We start from the raw sequence: 20,577 nt of genomic DNA on the forward strand, positions 1-20,577 counted from the left end.
AATGCAATTGGATATATTGTCTACAGCTAAGATGGGGTGTTGGAGTTGGGGATAAAAATTTGTCTTTTTTTTTTACCTTTTTTAAAAAAATTAATTAATTATTTTTGGCTGTGTTGGGTCTTCGTTACTGAGCACGGGCTTTCTCTAGTTGCGGCGAGCAGGGGCAACTCTTCCTTGCGCTGCACAGGCTTCTCATTGCGTTGGCTTCTCTTGTTGTGGAACACAGGCTCTAGGCGTGCGGGCTTCAGTACTCGTGGCTCACAGGCTCTAGAGCACAGGTCAGTAGTTGTGGCGCATGGGCTTAGTTGCTCCGCAGCATGTGGGATCTTCCTGGACCAGGGCTTGAACCCATGTCCCCTGCATTGGCAGGCATATTCTTAACCACTGTGCCACCAGAGAAGCCCTGTCATTGGTTTTTTTTTTTTTTTTTTTTTTTTTGCGGTATGCGGGCCTCTCACTGTTGTGGCCTCTCCCGTTGCAGAGCACAGGCTCCGGACGCGCAGGCCTAGCGGCCATGGCTCACGGGTTTAGTTGCTCCGCGGCATGTGGGATCCTCCCGGACCGGGGCACGAACCCGTGTCTCCTGCATCGGCAGGCGGATTCTCAACCACTGCGCCACCAGGGAAGCCCCTGTCATTGGTTTTTGAAGTGGCATCATGAATGAGATTTTCAAATTTAAAAAAAAAGTGAAAAGAGAAAAGGTCTTCAATGTGTGGTTTAAGGAGCTCCAACGTGCCAACAAAAACTATAAAAATATTTATAGCATGTGTTACATTTGAAAATACAAATATATAATACCCCTGAGCATGTAATACAACTGAATTTAGTGCTTTTCCCCCCCAGGCTTGTATTATGGCTATTTTCATGTGTCATTCCCTGTATTGTCAGCTCCTTGAGGTCAGCTGTCTTTTAGACTCTGTGTGTCATAAAACCTATGGCAGGGTTTCAATGTATATTTTAAATTGAATTGAGCAAATGTATTTTTAATTTATTTCTGAAATATTATAGAACACAATTTAATATGTTAATTATTTTTGAACTATGGATTCATTGGGAGAACTAGATAAAGGAAATTAATCATTTATGGTCCAGTTTCTACCATTTATAAAGAAAATGTAAACAAAACACTAAATTTATTATTGATCAATTTATATCACAAGAATACCATAATTAATAATGGATAATATTGTCAGGTAGCTGATAAAGAATACTTCTTTTATCCCGAGTTGAGAACTGTGGTATATTAAAGAGGGCGGCAAATGTTGTGCTTTCTTATAGAGAGTGGTGGGGTCTGTGTCCCCTCTCGGGGTATCTGGATGGGCTTCTGGAACTACTTGACCAACAGAATGTGGTGGAAGTTATGCTTTGCCATTTTCTGGGTCCAGGCCTTAAGAAACAGGTAGCTTCCTGTGATGGTTAATTTCATATGTCAAGTTGACTGGATCACAGGGTGCCCAGATACTTGGTTAAACATTATTTCTACTTTTTAATGATTTTGTTTAATCAAAAATCACAAACATGTTAAGCCAATGGAGGTTGGAAATAAAGAATCAGTGTAGAAGAAAAAAATATGCGTGTGTGTTTCATATATATGTGGTAAAATATTTGAAGATGAATTCTTTAAGAAGAGCATACATTTGAAATTAAACTTTTTTAGTTAATGGTTTGTGTTGAGGTTTCTTCACTGGGTGTTTTTCATACTTCTTTAAGGACCTAAACTGAAATTTATCTCTACATAATGCTTCTGCAGTTAGGTATATCTTCTAACATGTATAAATAAAGTATGCATATACATTTTTTCACTTGTCTTCTATTTCCAGTGAGACTAATCTGTAGCCATGCCTAATCCCTTTGCTTGCATATAAGGCAAGGTAGAAAATTATTTTGCATATTTTAATTTATTATTTGCATATTATGTAACAACATGCACTTCAGATACATTTTACCTCCAAAAAGAGATTTATAAAAAATATGGTTTCTTTCACCACAATTACAGTAAGAAATATTTTTCAAGGCACATTAAAGTAGTAATATTTTAACTGAGGCTGACACATCCTTCATAATTACCTTTGTTCTATTACAGCACCTTACAAATTGAATTAATTCACACTATTATAAAACCAAAATATAGGATATAAAATCACGGAGCACCAAAGAATTTAAGCTGATGTCAGTTCTGTTAACCAAATAAATCAAATCACACTCCTTTCTTTTTCTTTTTTTAAATTGAAGTACACTCCTTTTTTCAAATACATAAACATTATCACCTGTATAAAACATAAATTAAAATAGAATAAGAGAAGACATTAGCTCACCCCAATGACCTCTCTTGAGCCATTCACCTTTTTGAAACATAAATATGACTTAGTAAATCATACCTGTCAAGAGAAATAATTCATCCTTCATTAGAATTTGAATGATTTAAAATGAAAGAAATGAATTAAGGCCAGTGATTGGCAGTACATTTTTAGTGAAAGGCTACCACTTTTTCTTTCATCACAGAATTTGAGAGGCGAATGCATTGAAAGTATTCTTTCTGGTATCTTTCATAGAAATAATCTATTCTTTCTGGTATCTTTCATAGAAATAATCTATGTCCAACTATTTAAACCTTGTATACCATCCCAGCTATGAAAAAAATGTAAATATTGGACTATTTTGTTTAATTTCTTTTCTAACTTAAAATTAACATTTCATTAGCATATAAGCTAATATCAGAATATATTTGCATCACAAATTTAACAGGCCCCATACAAATCATTGATTTCCCTCCCAGTATCTGCTCAGTTTTTAGCCTGGAAACATTAGTCATCCTAACTTCTTTTCCTCAGAAACATCTCAAACTAATACATTAAGTCAATTTTTACCAGCCATACCTTCTAAATATATATGTGGAATCCAACCACTTCTTACTATCACCAGCCACAATTATGTTCACAACACCATGGTTTCTTTCACAGAAGTCAGCATGACACACGTAAAAGGGAAATCATGTGTGGCCACTTTCCTCTTTAAAAGATGCAATTCACATTCATAAAATCCAAAATCTTCTAATGGACAACAAGAACGTATACAATCAGGTCCATTCCTATTTCAGACCTTGTATTGTGTCATTCTCCATTCACTTGTTTCTCCTCTGGGCTACTGGTTGTTATCCATGACAAGCATCCTCTTATCTCAAGGCATGTAGAGTTATTGTTCCCTCAGCCTTAAATATTCTTCTCACCTCTCTTTGCGGATTTCTCCAACACTGCATTCAAGTATTGCCTTTTTAGATAGCACTTCCCTGACAATCCTGGTTAAAATGGTATCTCTCAGCCTGAACTATATGTATTTTTACTGTAACCCCAACCAAAAAATAAGCTCCAAGAGAACAGGACCTTTGTCTTATTAACTGCTAAATTATCATTGTTGGAACATAGTCGGTGCTTAAAAATATTAACTAAATAGATCTAACGCCAATTTGGTAGGATTCTATTACCTTTGCTCTACCTAACCACCATATTCCTTTTTCCTGCCATGAAAATACATTTTTATACATTAGTTACTTCTCTTATTTGCCCTAAAGAGGTGATCTATACAACTGACAGAGAGGTAACTGGAATGGAGACTCAACCAACTTTAGCAAGATAAGGATTGTGCAAGAGATCCCTCTATAACCTCTGTCAAATGCATAGTTCTGGACACAAAGTAGACAGTAAGTGAACATGTGTTAAATGATTGATAATCACATTACATTTATATCATTTTACTTTCTTTGCTACTAATACCACTATTAACAATAATTATTATTGACATTTCCTGACAATATACTATGAAAGAATTCACTAAATTTCCCTCAATATTCATTTTATTCTTTATTTTAGTTATAAAACCCCCAAGTTTTAGCTGTACATATGACCATTCAGCTTGAATTTATATTTCTTAGTCTTTCTTGCTGATATTGTGGACATGTGCCTGAATTTTGACCAAAGAGATGCAAGAGGAATCTAAGTGCTCACATTCCACGTCATTTTTTAAAAGCCATTGCTTATCTTCTGGTACTCCTTCTCCTTTTCTCATTGACTGGATCTTGGAATTAATTGTAGGGCTGGATATTTTCTGTTTGCCTCTCTAGAGCCACCACTCATTTTTTCTGTGCCCTGGGAAATTGGTTCTTATGGATTCCCAGGTGCTCTGATTCCCAATTGGGTTTGGTCAATTGAAGGCTGGTTGGTGGGAGGAGAAACTTATTCTTTCGTCTCTCTCTCTGTCCAGATATTGTGTTCTTTTCCTCAAGACCACTCCTAGGAGGTGGTCCATAGGACCACCTTCACCTGCGGTTATCCTTTCTGCGTTTTAGAAGTAGTTCTCTCATTTCCTCTTCAGGTCTAGGCATGATGACAGCTCCTTTATCTTTGAGTTCATTTAAACCTACCTATACCTTTGTAACTAGCCCCTTTATTAAACTCTTCTCATTTTTAGCTTGAGTGTAATGTCTTCCCCCACCCCCACCTGCAACATTACTTTTTGAGACCTGGATTGATACAGTAAACAGTACAAAGAGTTGTATCAGGAAACAAACCCTTAAGTAATTATGTTTATGGGAAAGGTTTGCTCATATATATGGCATCTTCCTTGCTGGGAAAAAAAGTATACAGATAAAAGCATCTACAGATAAGGTCGCTCACGAGATCACAGTAAATATAAGGATTGTGGGGTAAGCTGGTTTCTTCTGTTGTCCCTAAAAATGATACGTAGGAAAAAAACACCAAAATGATGACCTTGGATGTTTAATTCATACTATGGATGCAAAGTCAGCAAATCTTTGTGGGGAAGATAAGACTGAGAGTCAGACCCAGAGGCTAATTTCATAGGCTGCAGAATTTAGCACCAATTAAATGTTCATTCCCACCAGGTAAGGTGATGCTAAGGTAAGGGGAGTGATGGGGAAAGATTGAAACCCTGATATTGGTATTTGACACTTGAAGCTAAGAAACTGAACTCTCAATTATTTAGAATCTCCTTTTCTGTTGGAAGTAGTCTCCCCTTTGTCTGAGGGAACTAGATGTTTCCTACCTGAAAAATATTTAAATTACTGTATATTGGGCAGTTGCCTTCTAAGAGGATTCTCTCCAGCACCCACCCTGATAACTCCTCATTTCCCTCCAAGCTCATAATAAGTTATTTTCTAGCCTATTGTCAATATAAAAGCATAAGACTTGGCAGAAAATAGCCTATATACTGGAAGAGTTACATGACTCTGTCAAAGCTGATCAACAAGAACCTGACAATCATAATGAAACTGTGTTCTGAAGGTGTTAGAAAAGGCATACAAAATATAAGACCTATCAAGCTGAATTTATTGACACGGGCACACATCCAGTGTTCTGGATTTAAGATGTTGGCTTGGGCTTCCCTGGTGGCACAGTGGTTGAGAATCCGCCTGCCGATGCAGGGGACATGGGTTCGTGACCTGGTCTGGGAAGATCCCACATGCTGTGGAGTGGCTAGGCCCGTGAGCCATGGCCGCTGAGCCTTGAAAAAAAACAAAAACAAAACAAACAAATAAAAAAAGATGTTGGCTTGAGCCCTGGGGAGTGGCACTTATATTCTGTGAGGGGGCTAACTGCTTCACCTAAAGTCAATGAGGATGAAATACCAGCCCTGTTCTGACATATTCTAGAGGAAGGAGTACACGGGCTCAAGCATGAGTATATTGAAGTAGATCTATTATGTATGAGCTCTTAAATTAGTCTTAAGCTGTATCCACTGGAATGGTTTAATCCAGGAGGGCATTCTCTTTGTCACAGCAGTAAAATATGCCTTAGTGAGAGAGGCACCAGTATCTTTGAGAGATTTAGGGTAGCTCTTCTCTCTAGGCTAGAAATGAAAAAGAGGAATACCACAACTAATTTAGGTTCTTGATCCAAATGAGAAAAATGAGATCACAGTAGGTAGAGGTCATCTTATGTCACTTAAAATCAGAGACAAGCTGGTCACAGGTATAGAATGGTAGCAATTAGTAACAGGGGTGGCATAGAATTCAATGTGTTGATTGACTTGGTTATTATTATTATTTTTTTTTAAATGCGGTACGTGAGCCTCTCACTGTTGTGGCCACTCCCCCCGTTGCTGAGCACAGGCTCCGGACGCGCAGGCTCAGTGGCCACGGCTCACGGGCCCAGCCGCTCCGCGGGATGTGGGATCTTCCCAGACCGGGGCATGAACCTGTACCCCCTGCATTGGCAGGCAGACTCTCAACCACTGCGCCATCAGGGAAGCCCTTGGGTCTTTTTAATAGCTAATCCATCCCAAATTTCCTAGGAATGAAATTGATAAGCAAATCAATAAAGGCAAGACCAATGGATACTGAAGGAATAAAGCTTCGTGTTATTCAGTCTCATAAAGAATCCAGTCCAGCCAACGTAATGCCAGAAGGCAACCGGAAGGTGGAAAGAGGAGAGGGGCCAGTAGCAGTTATGATTTATATTAGTTCATTGTTCATGTTCCCTTCTTTTTCTCACATGACAAGTGCAGATAGTAACTGAAGTTAGTTGTCAGATCAGAGTGTGATTAAATGGACATCACTCTGTACTTATACAATAGCTGATGGGACTTAGTATGTTGTCTGTTTGGGGAACATATATTTTTTCTTCAGGATAAATGACGAAAAATGGTTTCTGATGGAAAAAAGTAATGAACTGTGCATGCTATTTATTTTTTCTTGCCCCTTTGTTACACTGTGGGCTCTGGGAGGCCGATGTTATGAACAGCATCCATAGGCTCACTTGTCCTCAGGATCAGGGTTTGGAATGTGTCTTCCAGGGATGATCACAGGGTGAGAAGAGAACAGGGTCAGGTATTTATTCCCCTGCTTCTGCTCATTCCAGGACTGCTGTATGTTGCTGCTACATTCCACTGAAAATCACAGGTCTTGTTGGATGGCTCTCTCCCACAGATTCTGTAATTTCTCCCTCTTCTTGTCCCTTCAAGCAAGATGCCAGAGGCTGTGCTGTGGTCTCCTCTTATCTGTTACACCAAACCTTTTTGGTTCCTTTCCCCCTGTCCTGCTGTTGTAAACTGTCCCTTTATTACACTCACTTCAAATAGGTCAATGGACTGTGTCATGTGTTTCTTGCTGGGACTCTGGTTGACATACTGTGAGAGTCAGCTTTGAACATGCAGTCAACACAACAACTGAGAGGGCAGCAAAGCAGCAAGATCAAAGGAACCTGAGTCTGTCCCTGAATTTCCTGCTGAGCTGAGCTGCCTACTCTCCCTGGAGCCCTGCTCTCCAGACTGTCACGAAATAGAAATATGTTGTCTTAGATTCCATATATATGTGTTAGGATACGGTATTTGTTTTTCTCTTTCTGACTTACTTCACTCTGTATGACAGACTCCAGGTCCATCCACCTCACTACAAATAACTCAATTTCATTTCTTACTATGGCTGAGTAATATTCCATTGTATATATGTGCCACATCTTCTTTATCCATTCATCTGTTGATGGACACTTAGGTTGCTTCCATGTCCTTGCTATTGTAAATAGAGCTGCAATGAACATATTGGTACATGACTCTTTTTGAATTCTGGTTTGCTCAGGGTATATGCCCAGTAGTGGGACTGCTGGGTTGTATGGTAGTTCTATTTGTAGTTTTTTAAGGAACTTCCATACTGTTCTCCATAGTGGCTGTATCAATTTCCATTACCACCAACAGTGCAAGAGGGTTCCCTTTTCTCCACACCCTCTCCAGCATTTATTGTTTCTAGAGTTTTTGATGATGGCCATTCTGACTGGTGTGAGATGATATCTCATTGTAGTTTTGACTTGCATTTCTCTAATGATTAATGATGTTGAGCATTTTTTCATGTGTTTGTTGGCAATCTGTATATCTTCTTTGGAGAAATGTCTATTTAGGTCTTCTGCCCATTTTTGGATTGGGTTGTTTGTTTTTTTGTTATTGAGCTGAGTGAGCTGCTTGTAAATTTTGGAGATTAATCTTTTGTCAGTTGCTTCATTTGAAAATATTTTCTCCCATTCTGAGGGTTGTCTTTTGGTCTTGTTTATGGTTTCCTTTGCTGTGCAGAAGCTTTTAAGTTTCATTAGGTCCCATTTGTTTATTTTTGTTTTTATTTCCATTTCTCTAGGAGGTGGGTGAAAAAGGATCTTGCTGTGATTTATGTCATAGAGTGTTCTGCCTATGTTTTCCTCTAAGAGTTTGATAGTTTCTGGCCTTACATTTAGGTCTTTAATCCATTTTGAGCTTATTTTTGTGTATGGTGTTAGGGAGTGTTCTAATCTCATACTTTTACATGTACCTGTCCAGTTTTCCCAGCACCACTTATTGAAGAGGCTGTCCTTTCTCCACTGTACATTCCTGCCTCCTTTATCCAAGATAAGGTGACCATATGTGCGTGGGTTTATCTCTGGGCTTTCTATCCTGTTCCATTGATTTATATTTCTGTTTTTGTGCCAGTACCATACTGTCTTGATTACTGTAGCTTTGTAGTATAGTCTGATCTCAGGGAGCCTGATTCCTCCAGCTCCATTTTTCATTCTCAAGATTGCTTTGGCTATTCAGGGTCTTTTGTGTTTCCATACAAATTGTGAAATTTTTTGTTCTAGTTCTGTGAAAAATGCCAGTGGTAGTTTGATAGGGATTGTATTGAATCTGTAGATTGCTTTGGGTAGTACAGTCTATGCTAACACATATATATGGAATCTGAGAAAAAAAATGGTCATGAAGAACCTAGGGGTAAGATGGGAATAAAGACACAGACCTACTAGAGACTGGACTTGAGGATATGGGGAGGGGAAGGCTAAGCTGTGACAAAGTGAGAGAGTGGCATGGACATATATACACTACCAAACGTAAAATAGATAGCTAGTGGGAAGCAGCCACATAGCACAGGGAGATCAGCTAGGTGGTTTGTGACCACCTAGAGGGGTGGGATAGGGAGGGTGGGAGGGAGGGAGATGCAAGAGGGAAGAGATATGGGAACATATGTATATGTATAACTGATTCACTTTGTTATAAAGCAGAAACTAACACACTATTGTAAAGCAATTATACTCCAATAAAGATGTTAAAAAGAAAAATGAAATATGTTGTCATCTGTTTGAAGCACTGCATTTTTTATATCTTTGTCATGACGGCATAGCCTGTGCTCTAATTAGTAGACCTACTGCATGCCCAGCACTGAACCAAGGGATTAACACAGAATTGCTCATATAATTTTTCTAAAACTCCTAAGAGGTTACCATTATTAATCACATTTTATAAAGGAGAAAATTGAGCTTCACAAGCACTGGGTAATTTGTCCAAGTTCACAGAGCTAAGGGACAGATTTGGGAATTGACCTGAAATCTATCTTATTCCAAATGTGTAATCTTCCTACTGTAGTTCACCATCTCCTTAAATAGGTTTGCTTTGCCCCCTCCAGGTTCCAGGCCCTGTAGCTTCTTTAGAACTTACCGAATCTACACTGTTCTCTCATCTTCCCCCAATCTGGGGAATGCTGTGCTCAGACAGAACGTTCTGCAAGCATAGGATCTAAGAAATAATCATTAAGCCTGCCCCCCACCCCACGATTAATCTATCAATGTTTTGTGTAATACTAATCAAAAATAGAAAGGATATTTGAGGTCCTCATGAAATTATTTGCTCCTCTATAAAGCAGAGTCAATAGTGATAACACAAGCTGCGACTAGATAAAGACACTTATCAAGGATCCACATCTTTAACTGAACAAATGTGGAAGAAAAAAAAATGAGATTGTGTTAACTTTGACAAAGGCTTTTAAGCTGTCACAAAGACCCTAATCCTTGAAATATTTGACAGGAAAAAGATGGATGCTGGCAAAATTATTTGCTTTACATTATAAGGGCAACATTATCACACGCTTTTCAATAAGTACAGGCTCAGGTCACTGAAAAGTCTCATAAACGCAAAATTATAAAGCTTCAATTCAACTTTTCATGTTCTCTTTCCTCTTATTCTCTGTCCTTTTCTTTTCCATATCCTGTTATCAAGTGCATTTTAAAAATATCTCCAATTACTGCACATGGTCCTGGAACCATTGCGAATATTGATATAGTGACACCTTTAGGATTTGTGGAGCTGTCATGTAAAATCTGGTGAGTAGAGATGCAAGCATGAATGCAGTTATACTTTTTAGCAATTATATAAAAATAGTTAAGCTAGAATTAGAAATAATTAACCAGGTTCTACCCTTATGCTTTCTATGGCATCACACTGGAAGTTTTTGAGAGATGTTTGAAGACAGGAATGTGGCTTATAGAAGGCTCAGGGGTTTCAAACTTCGGGGAACTACCAGGAGACCATAGATCTGTTGAATATAAGACATTATTCTTATACCTCAATTTATACTTTATTTATTGAAATAATACATTTTAGAAACTCCACCTGTCTGCAGACTACATTATGAGAATGGGCACTGGATTTTATTAGAAAGGTTAGATTCTGAGCCCAGCTCGATCGCAAATGGATTTTGTGACCTCTATTGATATCATTCTTCATAGCCAAAAGGGGAAATAGTTCTTATTCAAAAATCATTGCAACAGACTATTCTGCATATTGACAAGTGATTTGTAAGGGAAAGGTTGAAGGAAAATGCATAAACTTCAAATGTATGCTACAAATTTTCTTTTCTAAATTACTGTTAAGTTTCCACCTTTGTGATTTAGTTTTTAGTGATTTAGTTTTTGGGATTCGGAAGTATCTTTGATTTTCTTTGATCGGGATTTATTTTCAGCTTTGTGGAGGTATGACTGACACATAAAAATTGTATGTATTTAGGTTGTATGACATGATTTTTTAAGGTATACAATGTGATGATTTAACATACATATACATTGTGAAACTGCTCACCACAATCAAGTTCATTAACACATTCATCACCTCACACAGTTACCATTTGTGTGTGTGTGTATGTGTGTGTGTGTGTGAGAGAGAGAGAGAGAGATAGAGATAAGACACAATTTTAAAGTATCAAAACTGCTACCTCTCTTCACTCTCAGTTTTCCTCCTGTTCCCTTCCTCAGGTGGCAAGAATTGTGTGGGAAGTGGAGTTTATATGACTCTAAGTTTTCCATTAAACAGTTAGTGATTTTCTTTTACCACAATTTAGGAAGCAAGATGATTCTCCTTTTGGATTTTCTGGTTTTCAGGAAGTTTCATTCTTCCCTCAGGGCTTACAGAGCCATCTTTTAAACTTCAGAAGTCTTAACTTCAGTTCAAAGATTAAAAAGAAGGATGGAATGTCAGAGCTTCTCAAAATAAACATTCTTCCAACTGTGAAGACTGTCTTAATCCAAGATAAAACAGCCATAGATGGAATAAATAACTTTACATTTATTAAAACTATAGAAACATATTGGTTATAAATTACAGCCTATAATGTAGCCCCTTTTAAGGTAAAACTATATACTTAGATAGTCTTTATTCCGTATTTCACCAGCATTGTATTATGTATTCAAAGTCATACTCAGAGGGATGCTTGTTATTCCCATTTTAAAATAAATCTGAAATTTCTTCAGCATTTTCATCATATATGTTCTTATCCCTAAAATGCATACCTCAAAAAGATCAAACAGAAGCAGTGAAGGACCACTGATAGTCTTGAATTAATTCTCTTACGAGGGAAATAAAAAGATACTATTTTAGTTTCCCAAGATATTGGATATTTCTTTTTTGTTTAAAATTACGTATCTGTTAGACGTGGTGTTACCCCTCAAGTAATTTCAAGTAATGACTTTTCTGTTGCTTTTGTTTTTGAGATAACCTGTATTTGAAGGGCTCTGTTGCCAGGGGGACCCCTTCCAGGGCCTGAGAATGAGCTCTTGTTAACACTGCCTTTGGGGGAATCAGGAGAACATCGAGGGGGTCTTCCATCCCAGCCTTTGCCAAAAGGACATTGAAGAGGCATTTATCAGGGTCTCTGAGCTTATATTTTCTCCTTTTCTTGGGGTCTTGGTAGAGGGCCATGAAGGCTTGAACATAGGGAATCTCATCTTCCTTGCCCTCATGTTTACAATATAAACCAAGCTGCAAAATGGTGCTAAGTCCTAATGACCCCGAGGGGGTCCATTTTTCCCCATCCCCCAAGGCGTACATAGGCCAGTCCTGAGTGCAATATCTGATAAGTTCTTTCCTTTTCAATCTGTCCAGCTGGCACCCCTTCCAGTGAATCAAAAGACAACCCAGTGGGGTGTCCAAAGGGAAACTAGGCTTGCTTCCCATTGGAACCGGTGGTATAGTCTGCGCCCTATTATCAGGGGACCAGCGCCGGGGTGGCTGCTCCTACTTGTGATTCTGGAGAGGTTGTAAGCTCTCTGCCGGTCCCAGAGTGTCTGTATATGCGCCAAAGAAAATGCTCAGTATTAGCACAATCAGAGGGGCCGTAGGGCTGGTTCCAACAGGTGAGTTCACTCCTAGACAGACCTGTAAGGTTTTAATTTTCACCCAAGACCAGGTCCAAGTGTATCGAACCCCACCAGCCACTTCCACACGGATGCACTGGGTCAAATGCACAACTCAATGGCTGAATTCACAGAAACAGGGAGCTTGACTGACGTTTTCTATCACCGGATTATGCCCCCCGGAACAGAATGCACAATTAACGGGGAGGAAAGATTTCAGTCTCTCAAGAAACCTCCTACGAAGACGCAGAACTTTAGATCCAAGTACTGACAGGCAGAGTAAATGGAAAACTCTCCGGTTTTCAAAGGGAGAAAAGGGGGCCAGGTTGAAAGAAGAGGGGAAGGAGAAAGGACAAAAGGGGTGGCCTTATAGGCAGCTCCCGCCACCTGCAGACACCCAGGCAGGTGTCTTCTACAGGACTCTTCTCTAAGGTTGCTGGGAGGGAGGGAGGATGGGAACTCAGTCCCCACAGAAATCAGCTACCTCCAGTTCTCCGCCAACGGGAGGTGATCAGGCTGCAGGCCCCAGATAACTGAGGCGCTTCAACCAGACTCCTGTGTCTGGGAACAGGATGGAAGGAAGGAGGGGAGGAAAGAGGTCGGGGGTGAAAAGAGGAAAGGGAGAAAGAGGGGACAAGAGGTCAACAAAGTCTCTTGTTCCTTACCTGGTCAGGGCACTCGGGTCAGTTGTTCGTGTCAGGAGGAGACCAGGGACAAAAGGGTCCTGGTAGCGGCCGCTGGGTCTGGTCCGCCGGCAGGTGAGCAGGTCCCGGAGCACCTAGAGGTCGGGGTGTCAGTCGTGCAGCAGGGGTCCTCCCTGGGGTGCCGAAGATGTTGCGGGAGAACCCCTTCCAGAGCCCGAGAGCAGGCTCATGTCTTACATAGGAAATGAATTACCCGAGCAGACGTACGTGCCGACAAAGCAAAAGACTTGATTGGAAGGGGCACCGGAGCTGAGAGCAGCCGGGTAAGGGACCCCAGGAGAAGCGCTCTGCCTCGTGGCTCAGTCTCAGGTGCTGTGGAGGTGGGGTTAGTTTCCGGGTTGTCTCTGGCCAGTCATCTTCCTCGTGCCATGTCTCGTTCCACTCAGGGCCCTTCCTGGTGGCGGCGTATCTCTCAGCCAAGATGGATTCCACCGCAAGGGTTTCTGGGAGATTGTCTGGCCCCTCCTCCCTCTTTCTGGCCCCTCCCGAATTTTCGGTCGGTTTTGTAGCAGCTTATTAATTCCGTGTTCCTTATCGGGAGCTCCTGATGTGAGGCAACTTAGGTAAGTGGTAATTTTCATGCCTGTTCAGGACGGGCTGTTTCTGTCAATGGTGCCCTAACACCACTGACCTAAGAATCAAGAGACTAGTTAGTGGTATTTTACAAACTGTTATGAGTATTCATAGTGCCTCCAAAAAATAAGCAAGTAACTTTTTTAAAAAAAAGTTTCTCCACCACAGGTAATATCATATATGAAATGAAAATATAATTCTAACAGCAGGTATGGTTAAGAAACCCATGGCAGATCATCTCAAAATATAAATACAAAATTAAATTGTTTTAGTGTGTTTCATCTAAATGAAGGACATTTTCAGAATTAATAACTTTTTGTTTTAAAATGTGAAAGGTTTTTACCCATTTCGGCTGAACAAAGACATGAACAAATCATCCAACATTATATCCATAAGTTATATATTATATTTGAATATTAATACACTTCTAACACACTCATAAATTTTCTTGGCATTCTAGCATCAATCACGAGATATACCTTAAAATAAATGCAGTTTAATAATTTTTGCCAAGCTTGTTGAGAACGTGTAGATGTTGTATTAATTATCTGTTAATAACTGGATGAAATTCACGGCTTAAACATGTCGGCTCGTGTTGTAGGCAAGTCAAGTCTTGACTAGGGAAGGACCTGCATCCAAGTGCACTCAGGTAGACAGGATTCTGTTCCTTGTGTGCTGGTGAGCTCAGGACTTCAGTTGCTTGCTGGCTGTGGGCTAGAGTCCTTCCTTAGTTCAGGCCCGCATGGGCCTCTCCACAGGGGCAGCTCACAGCACGACAGCTGGCTTCAGCAAATCAGGCAAACAAGAAGCACCAGAGAGTGTATGCAAGTGAGATGGAAGGCCCAATCTATTGTTACCTAATCTCAAAAGTGGCATCCCATCACTTTTGCCATATTGTTTGTTAGAAAGAGGTCACTAGGTCCAGCTCACATTCAAGAGGAGGAGGTTACACAAAGATGTGAGTACCAGGCAGAGAATTCAGTAGATGCTGACGACACAGAAGGTATGATGCTTGAGCACGGGTTGAAAATTTAAAATCACAACACACTTTGGATCTACATTATACCAATCTTTCTGACAGAAATAAAAATTAGTTAAATAATTGAGATGTTGCCAAATTAGCTAAACCATAACTCGGTGAAAACTTTTAACAAATTGACTGTTTCTCCTTTTACTATGGGATAGTTTGTAATTACCTTCAAACATAGTGATGGGTGAACAGTAAGGTAGGGCAGGATTACTAAATTCCTGTCTGAAATAAAAGCTGTACAATTGCAAGTGCCTCAGGTTGGAGGCACATGATTGAGGAAGACATTCTCACAGCCAATGCCTGTATTCTTTTTTAAATTTTTTAATTAATTAATTTTTGGCTGCGTTAGGTTTTCGTTGCTGTACGCGGGCTTTCTCTAGTTGCAACGAGCGGGGGTTACTCTTTTTTGCAGTGCGTGGACTTCTCATTGCAGTGGCTTTTCTTGTTGCGGAGCACGGGCTCTAGGCACACAGGCTTCAGTAGTTGTGGCACGGGCTCAGTAGTTGTGGCTTACGGGCTCTAGAGTGCATCCTCAGTAGTTGAGGCACACGGGCTTAGTTGCTCCGCAGCATGTGGGATCTTCCCGGACCAGGGCTCGAACCCATGTCCTCTGCACTGGCAGGCAGATTCTTAACCACTGTGCCACCAGGTAAGTCCCCCATATTCTTTGGTAATACTCACTTGATATATCTAGGATGAGTCTTTTTTGTTGTTCCTAGGTTATATATTGAGAGGATAATTTTCTTATTTGCCTCCTTTATGTAAATGTATGAGGAATTGAACTTGTCATTCAACTGCTAGGTAGGAATCGTTGCTGTAATAAATTTGAACTGATCATTCAACTAAGATTTATTGCTTCCTTTATAATTGTTATATACCACATGAGATGTTAAATTTTACATACTCTATGTTAACATCATACAATATCATATATCATTATATATATAATGACCTATACATTTGTAGTCCACTGTCATCAATATTTTTGTGGTAATTCATTCATTTTGGGCCTATAAGTGGGATAATTAACATATTAAATAGTAAATCCCTTTATTTACCAATCTTGATCTTATTTCTTTTGCTATTAGTTTCCTTTAAATGAATTCCAAATCTATTTTACCCAAATTTGCTCAATGATTTATGTGTTGATGCTAAGTAAGTTTACTTTTTTTCCTACTCTGAATTATTTAATTAGTTAAAAAATTAATTATGGAGAAGTCAGTGAGGCTAACATTAAACATTTACATTAAACATTAGTAACATTTAGGGTTACTGACTATAAAAGGAAAAGTTAGCTGGTGAATGATGATTTAAATTGCTTGCTTACGCAGTGCTCGTACACTTCCCGTCGGAATAACGTGATGTTAGAAGACTGCACAAAAACTCTGATGTATGGCGTGGTGACTTTAGTTAATAATACTGTATTGCATACTTGCAGTTTGCTAACAGAATAGATCTTGTGTTCTCACCACCCGCCGCATGTACACACACAAAGGTAACTATGTGAGGTGTTGACTGTGTAAATCAGCTTGATTGTGGCAAGCATTTCTCAGTGTATACATATATAAAATCATATTGTGCACCTTAAATATATACATTTTTTGGTCAATTGTACCTTAATAAAGCTGGTGGAAGAAGAAACTCAGACTCTCAAGTAAGAGCCTACATACTTTTATGAATCAGTAGTGTTTTTATTATATTATTAATTTATTTTGCTAACATTGTCCTGAAAAATAAAAGGAACCATATTTGTTTATTTCCCCTTTTTTTAGACCTTACACTTACTTAAAATGACATGATTTTTATCAAATTCTGTAATAACATTATAAATTAATTAAACAATTTTGGTCAAATAAAAAATAAAATCAGGATATTGCCAGAATAGAAATGATTTCAGTAGAATAATAATTTCTCACTGGAAAAATTTCCCCAATTTTGACACATTTCTCAAGGCTTCTTAGGTTCTGATTTTGTACCTAATATTCTAGTACTGTCCCTTTTTTGTCCGTACATACGTAAGGTGGAAAATTACAGCCTTGGTTTTCAATACGCCAGGTATATTCCACTTGTAGTCAAGTGTATTAAGTTCCCACTGAGAGAAGAACATTATTTTAGGTAGTCAGTCTTCTTATTCATAAAGTTAGAGAAAAATTTTTTTCTAAGAAGCTCATGTAGATCTTAAAAATAGAAATAAAATTTTATATATATATTCAGGTCTGAAAATATATCCATTTTATAAAAAAGTCTGTAATTCTGAGGTTGAATGATTGTATAATTAACAAAAAATTAAGGTACTAACTTTATATATATATCAAAACTGTTTGTTTAAATGTGCTTAAGTTACAAAAATATGAGAACTTTGAGCAATGATGCAATAGCTTTACTGTAAGATTTATATTTAACAATCTATAGAAGTGAATTGAGAGTGAAGTTTGAATAAACTTTTGGTAATGTTGACAGAGAAATGTTCACAGACAGACTCCTTTGCAAATAATAATTATTAAAAATGGCTAAGTATTGTTTAATGCATCAAAAAGCAGAAATAAGAAAGTAGAAAGTTTGTTTAAGGAAAAAAACACCCTGCATTGGAAGGGACAAGAATCTAGATTTGAAATTTCCTGACCTAAGTGTGCTATTTACCACCCACGGCTTTAGAGGTGAAAAACTGAAGCAGAAACCTATAGCCTTGTAGTTTAATTTGAAAAAAAAGAAAAACAAAAAACTGAGCTCAGGGCTGGTAGATCAGCTGAAAATAGAGAGGGATTTTTTTCTTTTCCTGGTAGCCAGAGGACTACAGAAGTAAGACTCAGAGTATAAAAATGAAATTCTACCCATATCATTGGCTGAAGCTAAACTATGCATGTGCAGGAAAAATGATAGGGAGTCTGGTATAGTAGACAGAAACTGGAATATAATCTATTATTGAAAAATAGAGCTGCACCCGGCAAGATTTGTAAATTTTCTGCTTAATAGAGTGTAGCTTAGCAGAGAGTTAAAGTCTTATATGCTTGAATTGTCAGAGTATATAGTGCAAGGCCAGCAAAGCAGCTGGAAATTAATTGGACATTCCTAGAAGGAAAGAAAACAAGAGAGAGCAGTCTCACATGTCTGAATATAATCTCTGCTCCAATCCTTGGCTGACCACCAAATTAAACAAGGCCTAGGCTAAAAATACAGTAGCAGGAAGACATTAGAAGAAAGAGAAGGTGTTAGATACTGAATCCCACTGGAGAGACAGAGGTTTTAGATAGCATCTAGGTGAGTTAACTGCTACTAGAATAAGAAAGCATCAATGAATAATACAAGAATAATGTAGAATAATACAAGAAATTTACAGTCAAAACAAATTATTGTCAACAATGTCCAATGTTCTTTTAAGAACTCCTAGACATGCAAATAAAGAGGAACATGTAGAACCAGTTTCGGGTTGGTTAGACAAGCTGCTTGATTTACAAGGCTACCGTTACATGCTTTTATATTCCCTGTGTACTGAAACTGGAGCGGTGGGTCCAGAACTAGGTCTTGGGTGAGGTTAACATAACATTGATGAATGTAAAAAACAAAAAATAATTTTGACAGATGATGCCCCAGCAGAAGCTTGCTCAAGGGAACATTCTTTTTCTAGTCAGGCGAATGAGACTTGAGAGTTATATTAAGAAGGAAGAAAAATAGGGAAGAAATTGGAATTGAGATTATACTCTAAGCAAAGTTGAAAGCTTTAATTTATCTGTGGGATTGAAAATGGGGAGTGGTGATAGCAATGGTAAACAATATTAGAGAATTTTATATAAATAGCATTTTATGGTGCATATGATAATATTTTAGAAAACTTTGGATGATCAGTATGGTTTGGGAAACAAGAGATTTTTAACTTTGGCTATATTACAAGTGTTCTTTCTGTAAAATAATGAGATGTATAAAATGTCACTATGTTTTTCCTTGGAGCATGGACAGTAGCTAGGCCTTAGACACAAACTGCTTACTCTTCAGTGCTTTGATTAAAGAAAATTATAACCGGTTGTCCTCACTGCCAAACATTTCTGCCTGAGACCAGGATGAAGAATGACGGGGTCACGTCAGTTGCCCCTCAGAAGCAGTTATCAGATCTTGCCAGTGGAGCTCTTTGGCTGCCCCTCGCCAAACTGCAGGATCTCAGATGCACAATCAAAACAACAGAAAAGCTCTTCCCTGGTGGCGCAGTGGTTGAGAGTCTGCCTGCCGATGCAGGGGACATGGGTTCGCGCCCTGGTCCTGGAAGATCCCACGTGCTGCGGAGCGGCTGGGCCCGTGAGCCATGGCCGCTGAGTCTGCGCGTCCGGAGCCTGTGCTCCGCAACGGGAGAGGCCACAGCAGTGAGAGGCCCGCGTACCGCAAAAAACAAACAAAACAGAAAAAACCTCACCCACAGGGAAATTAGAAATCAATACAGGCAATTAGTTCTTGATTTTATCCTGTGGAAAACTTCTTCTACCATGGAGGAAACACGTGGACACAGTTCAGCACCGATGTGCTTTCCGCTCTTAGCCATTCTGTCTAGTAGTTGGGGTAACTTCCATGGCTGCTTAACTTTGGTTAACCTGTGTGTCCTGCTTTGTCCAATGGGATGTGAGCGATGGCGATGTATATACGTCTTAGCAGAAGCTTGATATTTCCCCAAGGTTTAGGTGCTCTGTGGGTCTTGTTTCCTCCTCCTTCTAATCCCTACCTCAGCTTTTTTTCCACCATGAGAATGACCACAGCTGCCCACAGCCCCATATAAAGGGAGCAAGACTTAAATGTTTGTTGAGGCAAGCCTTAAGATTTGAGGACTGTTTGTTGCCGCCATAAAGGTTCAGGACAGCATGGTTCTTGCTGGATCTCCTTCCCATTGTGTCGTATTTTCATTTCACTGTTCTTGCAAAGTTCGATTATTTGGATCTTGAGAAAGAGAAAAGAAAGCATAGAAAAATATTGAAAACATACTCCAAGTTCTAAGGAAAATAAGGAGAAATAGACTTGGAAGCATTAAATCACTCACAGCAAAATTGTATTCGGGGAGAAACTGGCAGACATCTTTGCACTTACTCTCCTATATCAGGTAAGGTCACATGTAAGGCAACCTGCTTTCTCTGTCCCTCTGATCCTCCCTGACCAGCACAGGTCCCAAATTAGTCCATCCCTGCCATCAATCAAAACTCCCACAAAGGGCTCCTGTCCTGCAGATCTGTTCCTAGGATCGCTCTCTTTTTTTGTCTCAGTCTCTCTGTCTCCATCTCTCTTTCTCTTTCTATCTCTCTCTTCGCCTCCTTCCAACATTAAGACCTCAGAAAGCCCTCTTGCTGGTGTGTCCTTCTCACTCCCTAACCATATGTCTGAGTGACTCATAAAAGTGTGAATGACCTGTGATCACGGGCTCAAGTGCAATACGTTGTGACACTATTCTTTCAAAGGGGAGGGAGCAGCAGCTGTCTGACATAACAGGATGCTAGACTTCTTTTCCTCTCTTTCCCTTCCCATCCTCCACCAGAACCTATTCCCATATCGTGGGCCAGGGATCATAGAGACCACCAGGAACATACGAGTGAAACAAACGGCTACTGCAATGGGAAGCCCGCGCACCACAACGAAGAGCAGCCCCCTCTCGCCGCAACTAGAGGAAGCTCGTGCACGGCAACGAAGACCCAACGCAGCCAAAAATAAAGTAGATAAATGTATATATATATATAAAAAGAAACCACTGTCTTCTATTCTGAATGTGTTTGTGAGTGTGTGTATGTGTCTTTAGGTCTGTGTGTGTGTGCGCGCGCGCGTGCGCGTGTGTGTGTGTGTCTGTACAGGGGGTACTAAGGTGGTTATAGCACTA

This window comes from Kogia breviceps, chromosome 15 (genome assembly GCF_026419965.1).
Source record: "Kogia breviceps isolate mKogBre1 chromosome 15, mKogBre1 haplotype 1, whole genome shotgun sequence".
Classification (NCBI taxonomy): domain Eukaryota; kingdom Metazoa; phylum Chordata; class Mammalia; order Artiodactyla; family Physeteridae; genus Kogia; species Kogia breviceps.